This window comes from Pteropus alecto, unplaced genomic scaffold (assembly GCF_000325575.1).
Source record: "Pteropus alecto unplaced genomic scaffold, ASM32557v1 scaffold314, whole genome shotgun sequence".
Lineage (NCBI taxonomy): Eukaryota > Metazoa > Chordata > Mammalia > Chiroptera > Pteropodidae > Pteropus > Pteropus alecto.
The window spans coordinates 730,317-738,751 of NW_006435849.1; the positions used below are offsets into that span (position 1 = coordinate 730,317).

The following is an 8,435-nucleotide window of genomic DNA, read 5'->3' on the forward strand; positions in this document are numbered from 1 at the left end:
TCCGGGCTGTGAAGGGGACGCACAGGCAGAGTGATCAGGTCTGAAAGGAGGGAGGACTAGAGGCGGCACTTAACCCAGCTTCGGGGTCAGGGAGGGTTTCCTGAAACAGGAACTGAATCTCAAAAGGAGGAGGGAGTGGGGCAGGTATAGGAGTAGAGGAAAATAAAGGAGACCTTTTGAACTGGGTGGTGGGGGAGGGGTTATGAGGAACTAGTTTTGATAATGAAACCTGAAGGATAAGAAGGGCTAGTGGACAAACATTCCAGGGATCACGACGGTGAATGCAGAAGTCCTGCGGCAAGAAGACCGCAGCCTTTTAGAGCCAGGGCTACTCCCACTAGTCTGCCTCCCTCCTGACATAATAATGCCTGAAGAGACTTAACTGGGTTATCAAAATGGTGTTTACCTAAACAAAGTTTTTTTACCAGCTAACTTCCTTAATCTTGCAGTGAGGTCCTAGGACTCATGATCTAGAGTCTGAATGTGAGGCCGAATGTCTCTGCAGCACCTGAACTCCCCGCCCCATTCCTGTTCCTCAAAGCCTGGGCTGGGCTGGAAGACAGAGAACACCCTGGGGCTGGGGTGGAGACACAGGCATATTCATTCATTCATTCATTCATTCATTTGTTCACAAATCCATTTTCATTCAGCACATAAATTGAGCACTCATTATGAGCCAGGTGCTGTTATAAAAGCTGGAGAAGATACAAAAGCGAACGAAATAAAATTCCTGCCCTGTTGGAACTCACTTTCTAATATTCAAAACAGTGGTCCAACTAGTGGTGGAACTAATTTTTTAATACCTCCTCCTCTCCACTAGAAAATTAATTTCAATAATAATCATGTAAGAATCATGATTTTATTTTTCATTTAAAAAATTTTATGATCATTTAAAATAATTTTTTAATTTTCCATTACAGTTGACATACAATATTATGTTATTATGTTTCTGATGTACGACATAGTGATTAGACATTTATATAACTTACGAAGTGATCACCCTGATAAATCTATTACCCATCTGACACCATACAGAATTGTTACAATATTATTGACCATGTGTACATATTTTTTCAATTAGAGGTCTTTTATTTTTTTACACCTATCATGCCATGAATTCCTAGGGAATGGGCTCCAGCAGCTCATGCTCCTTTCCATTGATCCTCACACAGTGTGCTTCTCTGGATGATGCAGGCTGGCACTTCAGCTGAACCCAGGCACCTTCCTCTTTGGCTCCCTTCTTTTTTGATCATTTTCCTTCACACATTTCAGGAAGCCATCTCTGCTCCTAGAGTGCTTCATATGCTCAATACGTACATTAATTCTCTCGGCAAGAATTGTGCCCTTAACTTGTTTGTTTACATCAATGCCAACTGCATGCTGGGTAACGCTGTAGACTCCTCCAGTTTTGCCATGGTAACACCGGTGGGGAGTGCTTTTTTGAACAGTGCCCATTCCCTTGATGTCTGCGATATCACCTTTCTTGAGGCTTTGCATGTTCATAGCCAAAGGAATAACTCCATGTTTTCTAAAAGGCCTGGAGAACACGTAGCAGGGGCCTGTCCTCTTTCTCTTTGTGTTGGTCATTTAGGCAAATTACTGGAAAATGGTGGTTCTGGCTGTAAAGTTAACTGTATTTCTTACGCTATACTTTACATCCCCATGACTATTTCGTAACTACCATTTTGTACTTCTTAACCCCTTCCCCTTTTTCACCCACCTCCCCAACCTCACTCCATCTGGGAACTATCAAAATGTTCTCTGTATCTATGAGTCTGTTTCTGGGTTCTTTTTGTTCATTTATTTTGTTCTTTGGATTCCACATATAAATGAAATCATATGACATTTGCTTTTCTCTGACTTCCTCCACTCAGCACAATATTCTCTAGGTACATCTATGTTGTTGCAGATGGCAAGATTTCATTCTATTTTATGGCTGAGTAATATACCATTTTATATATGAACCACCTCTTCTTTATCCATGCACCCACTGATGGACACCCAGGTTGCGTCCATATCATGGCTGTGGTAAATAATGCTGCAATGAACATATGGATGCACATGTCCCTTTGAAGTAGTGTTTTGAGTTTCTTTGGATAAATACCCAGAAGTGGGATTACTGGATCCTACTTTGTCTCTTGTTATAGACTTCGTTTTAAAGTCTCTTTTGTCTGGTGTAGTATTGCTACCCCAGCTTTTTTTTTTTCCATGTTCATGAAATATCTTTTTCCATCCCTTTACTTTCAGTCTGTGTGTCTTTCAATCTGAAGTGAGTCTCTTGTAGGCAGCATATGTAAGGTTCTTGTTTTCTTATCTATTCAGCCACCCTATCCTTTGATTAAAGCATTTAATCTATTTACATTTAAAGTAATTGTTGATAGATATGTAGCTATTAGCTATCGCCATTTTATTATTCATATTTTTTATCTTCTTTCTTCTTCTTCTTTTCTTCTTCTTTCTTCTTCCTTCGAAGTCCCTTTAAAATTCCTTGTATTACTGTTTTGGTGGTGATGAACTCCTTTAGCTTTTTCTTGTCTGGGAAGCTCTTTATCTGTCCTTCAATTCTAAATGAGAGTTGAGTCTTTGTTGAGTAGGGTAATCTTGGTTGTAGGTCCTGGCTTTTCATCACTTTGAATACTTTGTGCCAAGACCTTCTTTCCTGCAAAGTTTCTATTGAGAAATCAGCTGACAGTCGTATGGGAGCTCCCTTGTAGGTAACTAACTGCTTTTTTCTTGCTGCATTTAAGATTCTCTCTCTGTCTTTAACCTTTGGCATTTTAATTATGATGTGTCTTGGTGCGGGCCTCTTTGGGTTCATCTTGTTTGAGATTCTATTAAATTCCTGAGCTAGTATGGTTATTTCCTTCACCAGGTTAGGGAAGTTTTCCATCATTATTTCTTCAAATAGATTTTCAGTTCCTTGCTCTCTCTCTCTTCTCCTTCTGGTAACCCTATGATGCGAATGTTGGTACAGTTGATGTTGTATCAGAGGCCCCTTAAACTATCTTCCTTTTTTTGGATTTTTTTTTCTTTGCTGTTCTGATCGGGTGTTTTCTGCTACCTTATCTTCTAAATTGCTGATTCAGTCCTCTGCTTCATCTGATTTACTGTTGATTCCCTCTAATGTAGTCTTCATTTCAGTTATTGTATTCTTTATTTCTGACTGTTTTTTTTTGTGTGTGTGTGTTTTCTATCTTCGTTTTTATGTTTCCTGTTTCTTTGTTGAAGTTCTCACTGAAATCAGTGAACATCCTTATAACCAGTGTTTTAACCTCTCCATCTGGTTAATTGCTTATCTCCATTTTATTGAGTTCTTTTTTCTGGAACTTTGTTTTGTTCTTTCGTTTGGGTCCTGTTTCTTTGTCTCCCCATTTTGGCTGCCTCCTTGTGTTTGTTTCTATGTATTAGATAGAGTTGCTATGTGTCCTGATCTTAGTAGAGTGGCCTTATGTAGTAGGTGTCCTATGGAGTTCAGTGGTGCAGTCTCCCCGGTCACCTGAGCCGCGTGCTCCATGTGTGTTCCTTGTGTGGGTTTTGTTTGCGCTGCTGTTGTAGTTGAGGCTTGATTGTTGTTTACACATCATCGGGAGGGACTGACCCTCAAGCTGATGGGTTGTGAGGGCTGTTTGTGACTGGCTGTGACTGGTTGTGACTACAGTGAAGGGGCTGTTGTGCAGGGGCTGACCTCATGGAGCAGGGTTCACTTTAGCTAGGCTTTGGTGCCTGCCCAGTCTGCCCTTTGGGTGTGTCATCTGAGAAGGCTGGTGCTCAGGCTCAGTCCAAAACAGCTAGCTACCAGGCTTGCCGACCCTGGGGCCTCCTGGAAGGGGCCCCACCTCAGGGCAAGTTTAGCCTCAGTCAATGCCCTGCTTGGACCACCTGGCATGATCCACAAAGTAATCTGCAGATGGCCACCACCCGCACTGGGCTTGGAGGTGCCTGGGAGAGGCTAAACTGCAAACCAAAGCTAGCTGCCACAAATGATGGGCTTGAGGCTGCTCAGCAAGAGGAATAGGGCACCCTGAGGCCAGACAGATGCTGCTCGTTTGGGGTTTTATGAACCTTTGAGAGATTCTAGAAAAACTTACAGTGTGAGCCATTTGTATGGAAAAGCCCCTGAAAGTGGCTTGGGCGTGCCCTCAGTTGGGTGGGGCGTGATCTCTGTTTTTTCATTTTAAAATTAATAATTAAAAATGAATAAATTTTGATTTTAGAGACATTACTCAAATTCAGTAGAATATTTCATGTATAAATGAAAATTCGCACTTACCAAATAAAAGTATTACACTTTACAGTTCACACCCTAATTCAGTTTGAAATTTTAAACACAAAAACTCCAAAGAATACATAGAATGACTGAATAATTTTTCATCTTAACGATCATGGCGCTATTATTTTAATTTCTAATCCATTATTTAAATGCAGAAATATGCAGAATCATAGAGATTGGTGACTTAAACTGTGCCTGATACAAGTCCAAATGATTCCAAATTATCATGAACTTATTTTCAAAATGAACCATATAGCTGAGCCTTTACATATCAGAGGTCAACTCTGGGGATTCCCTATACAGGCATACCTTGGAGATACCGCATGTTCGGCTCCAGGCATTGCAATAAAGCAAGTGTAAAGGGAGTTGTAATCTTTTCGCTGGTGCAGGAGCTTGTCTTCAATTTGTAAAAAACACAATGTCCGTGAAGTATAATAAAATGAAACAAACAACAACGACAAGGTATGCTTGTATTAACTTCCCTATAGGCTAGCATGGCAAGAAGACATTGGGCAGCCTCTGTGTTCAGCGCCTGTATAATCTCCTTCCCTCAAGTGGGAGCAGGACCTGGGACTTGCTCATAACCAACAAAATATGGCAAAGGAGGTTTGTGGTTTCATTACACTATCTAAAACCCCATCTTAGTGGACTGAGAAGAGAGAGAGAGAGAGAGAGAGAGAGAGAGAGAGAGAGAGAGAGAGAGACTCATTGCTGGCTTTGAAAGAAATAAGCTGCTACATTGTAAGAGGACCTGTGGAGAAGGCCACATGGCAAGGAACTGTAGGTAGCCTCAAGGAGCTGAGAGCAACCCCCACGGACAACCAGTAAGAATATGAAGACCAAATCCCTCAAGCTGTTGGAAGCAGGTCTTTCCCCAGTCAAGCCTCTGATGAGATCACAGCCCTGGCTGGCACCTGGATTGCAGCCTGGTGATTCTGGAGCAAAGGGCCCAGCTAAGCCATGACTAGACCGATCCACAGAAACTATGAGCTAATATAATATATGTGTGTGGTCATTTATTATGCAGAAATAGAAAATGAATACCAATATAATGTTTACTGAAGGGTAGAGTAATAAAAAGATCTAATTTGAAGCTTACCTTATATTATTAAAATGCAACAGTAATTATTTAGTAGTAAGTAGACCAATGAAAGATTTTTCCCCGGGGGTGAGAGGATCATTTTATCACTGATATTGTACCGAATTGTCAATGTGTGATGGAATAAACATTTGATCAAATTTTGGTCAGTTTTATTATTTTCTACAGACAGTACATCATTTTCTGCCTGTATCCCAGGTAGACCACTCCTATTGCCCTCCCTTTGGGACACGACTAGTTGGAAAACAGACAATAAATGAGTAAAAATAGGATGGTTAGGGAAGACCTCACTGCACAGGTGATATCTGAGGGAGATAAGGGAGTGAGCCCTGTTGACATTCTGGGGAAGAGCTTTTCTGACCGAACTGCCAGTCCAAAGGTGCTGAGATGGGGCTGCAACTGGAGCTTTGATTGTAAACTAAGGAGCTTGGCCTTCAGCCTCTGGGCAGTAAGGAGCAATAGACAGTTTACTTACTTTTTTCAACATAACAGCTTTATTGAGATATAACTCACATACCATACAATTCACCCTTTTAAAGCGTACAACTCAATGGAGTTTTGTGACGATCACCACAATCGATTTTAGAAAATTTCATCATCCTCAAAAGAAACCCCATGCTCTTTAGCAGTCGTTCCCCCTGCCCCTCAATCCTCTCAGCCCCAGGCAACCACCAACCTATTTTCTGTCTATAGATTTTCCTATTCTGATCATTTCACATGAATAGAATCATACAACATGTGGCCTTTTGTGTCCGGCTTCTCTCACTTAGCATGCTTTCAAGGTTCTTCCATGTTGTATCATGTATAAGACTTAACTTCTTTTTATTGTCAAATAATATCCCATTGTATAGCTATACCACATTTTATTTACCCATTCATCAGTTGATGGGCTGGGTTGTTTCTATCTTTTGGCTATTATGAACAATGCTGCTATGAACATTCATACACAGATTTTTATGTGAACATAAGTTTTCAATTCTCTGGTACACATTTAGGAGTGGAATTGCTGAGTCATATGGTAACTCTAATTTTAACCTTTTGAGGAACTGCCAGACTGTTTTCCAAATTGGCTGCACCATTTTATGTTCCCACCATCGGTGTATAAGAGTTCTGATTTCTCCACATCCTCGCCAACACTTGGTATTTTCCATTTTTAAAAAATTATAGCCATCTTGCTGGATGTGAAGTAGTATTTCATTCTGGTTTTGATTTGTATTTTCCTGATAACTAATGATGTTGAACCTCTTTTCATGTGCTCGTTGTCTTTTACATATATTTTTTAGAGAAAGTTTTATTCGGATCCTTTGACCATTTTCAAATTAGATTATTTGTCTTATTACATTGAGTTGAAAGTCTTTATTTAGTTTAGATACAAGTACCTTATCAGGTATATGGTTTGCATTTTTTTTCCCCATTCTGTGGGTTATCTTTTCATTTTCTTGATAATGTCCTTTGAAACACAAGTTTTGGATTTTAATGTGTTGATGTAAGAAACTCCCAAACCTGTAGAGAATTTTTGTAAGACTTTGAGCCAAGCTGATGACATATGCCAGGGAGCAAGATCTCAGATGCTCTGGAAAATAACAGTTTTGCAGTTTCTTTTGTGCATTTGGAATTGAGGAGGGAATGTAAGAAAGATTACGTGAGGGCTGGAGAAAGCAAGGCAGAGACTGGATTACAGGAGAGTTATGATTATGGAGGGGTTGGAAACGGTGATCCGGTGATCCGGTGATCCGGTATTAGAAGGGAGTCTGAGAAGAAGCATTTCCAAGGTGTGTTAACCTAGATGTTCAGACACAATGGACAGGGCTGGCTTAAGGCAGAGATAAGCCTTTGAGTAAAGAATCCTTAAGCCTAGGGCGTGACTACTCACCGAGACCTGCCCAGTTAGGAATTTATGATCAGATGACCCTGTGAGGTTGCTTTCCATAGAACACCTATTTTTGTCCTCAGTATTACACCAAAAGCATGAACGATAAAGAAAAAAATAGATAAATTGGATACTGTCTGTGGATGAAAAAAGTAACCTTGCAGGGTGATCTGATCATAAATTCCTAACTGGGCAGGTCATGATGGAGAGTCATGCAGAGTCCTATAACTTTTTAGTGAAAACTTTTTCTCTTCCTTAAGCAAGCACTGTCCATTGTGTCTGTGCATCTCGGTTAACACAGCTTTGAAATCCTCAAGAGGGCACATCATCCTAACTGTCCTTAATCTGATCCTCTGTCTTGCTTTCTCCCACCTTCAGGTAATCTTCCTTTTGTTCCCTCCTTAATCTCAAATGCATAAAAGAAGTCGCAAAACTGTTATTCTTTGGAACATCTGAGATCTTGCTCCCCAGCATATGTAGTCAGTTTGGCTCAAATAAACTCACAAAAATTCTCGGCAGGTTTGGACATTTCTTATGTCGACAATATCTAAGAGATCATTGCCTAGTTATGGCTAGTTTTAAGCAGGGGAGGAGCATGACCGAATTTACGTTTTAAAGTATCAAAGTGCAAAGATTTGTGAAGACTTCTCTAGTCACCCTTGCTAAAATCGCGATCTCACCCTCACTCCATTTCTCCTTTTCTGCTTCTTATTTCTCCATAGGACTTATCATATTCTAATAAGCTGCAAAGCATACTGTACTTATTATGTTTACTGCCTATCGCCACAAGAACGTCAACTCCACGAGGACTGCACTTGTCTCCTTTGATTACTGCTCTATCCCCAGTTCCTACAACAGTGCCTGCTACAGAGCAAGCACTCAATGAACACTCGTAGAGTGAGCCAATAAATGCACGGATAAGTGAATAAATGAAACGACGAACAACTTAATGTCCTGTGAGAACTTCTGTTTGACGTTGCCTGGCAAAGAAAGAAAGCGGCATGGGGGCTCCTGCACCGTCCTTTCAACCACCAGAGGGCGCCGACAGGCACGGTCCCCTGAGCCCGGCCCTGGACCCCGCCCCGCGGGAGCCAGTCCCCGGGAGCCCCAGATGCCCGGCCCGGCCTGGGGCTCTCGGACCCCACCCACACCTGAGCCCGGCACCGCTGAGGGCTTTAAGCCGGCACAGAGGCCAG

At 41.3% G+C, this 8,435-nt stretch overlaps 1 pseudogene; it reads right to left on the minus strand.

The window, feature by feature from the left end:
* Positions 1–1,105: 1,105 nt before the first annotated feature.
* Positions 1,106–1,587, minus strand: LOC107195655 (annotated as a pseudogene).
* Positions 1,588–8,435: the final 6,848 nt, after the last annotated feature.